A 1,292-nucleotide genomic window follows, 5' to 3' on the forward strand; every position below is an offset into this window, starting at 1 on the left:
ACTGCTTCTCGGTCTTCTCAGTGGATAGAACTAGGAAACGCATACGTATATAAATATAAATCCAAGAGTTCAGACCTATGCCTCAGTTCCAATCATTTCCTGAATGTACGTCTCTTCCACAACAGTGAGAAACCTGGCTCTCAACATGCTTAATACATTTCACCTTTTACTCAGTCTGCCAGTACACAGAGACTAGTTTCAGAATTAGTCACTGTGAAAAAGAAGACCATTAGGTAAAGTTCAGTATTTGTTTGCAGTTCTTTTCATGTTTAAGCTGAGAGTATATATCAAAGTCGTGTGTTCAAAAGTTACTTGGGGTGCTTGCTTCAGCAGCACAGATACTAAAATTAGAACGATATGGAGATTAGCATGTCTCCCGCATAAGGATGACCAAAAAAATGCCACTTGAATTAGTCCTTTTCCACCTCAGTGTGGTTTGTTATTCATTTGAAACATAATTCAATAAATTATAAATACAGACATATTTCACTTGAGATTTTTTCTCTCTATGGCTTGTTTCAGTTCTCTTATGAGTAGCATAACTAAATTTTCTTTTCTCCACTTTTTTTTCAGCTTGTCTTATTGTTTTTGTTTTAATAAAGGAAATTAAGCTTTTTACAGTAGTGAAAGCTAATTTATCCGGTCTTTTCCCTGACATTTTTTGTTGTTTCTTTGATACGGATGGGAGAGAGTTAGGAGCCCCTCCTCATATCTGCTAGAACCCAGCACCTGGTCTGGAGCATAAGAATGCTCAGCAGACATGTGTGGAATGTTGGCTGGAGGCCTAACAAGTGACTTCCCCTTGTACCTGGATAGATAGACCCAGGGTCTTGACCTTATGATGATTATAACGATGATTATCACAGTAGTTACCATTAAGTTGAATAATTATGAAAAGTTTTAGCAAAGGGCATGGATGAGGTAATCACTGATTAAATTGCACCTGCTACTGAGCACTAAGAACCTGGCATGGTGCTCCATTATCTTATTTAATCCTTCCAAGAATCCCATTTTACAGATGGGGAAACTTGGGTTTTAGAGAGTCGTTTGTTCTCATAACTAGTAAGCAGTGAGTTGGGACCTGAATCCAGACCTGACTTCAAAATCTACACTTTATCCACAATATGTCCCAGGCTTTGCATTTCCAAAGACAAACACATACTCAGTCAGCTAATTCAAGGAACTCTGAAGCTCTTGCTTACAAGGTCAAAGATTCCTTAGCTACAGCCAGCTGCCAGCCAGTTCCCAGACTGAATAAAAATGAGTCTCAGGAAGTTGGGTCCATAAAGGTA

The 1,292-nt window shown here is 38.6% G+C and overlaps 1 non-coding gene across 1 annotated transcript; it reads left to right on the forward strand.

Annotated features, from left to right (window-relative positions):
* Positions 1-317: 317 nt before the first annotated feature.
* LOC133257865 (U6 spliceosomal RNA) lies at positions 318-422 on the forward strand. The gene has a single exon (XR_009739726.1). It is a non-coding gene; the product is annotated as a U6 spliceosomal RNA (small nuclear RNA).
* Positions 423-1,292: the final 870 nt, after the last annotated feature.

This window comes from Bos javanicus, chromosome 11, assembly GCF_032452875.1.
Source record: "Bos javanicus breed banteng chromosome 11, ARS-OSU_banteng_1.0, whole genome shotgun sequence".
NCBI lineage: Eukaryota > Metazoa > Chordata > Mammalia > Artiodactyla > Bovidae > Bos > Bos javanicus.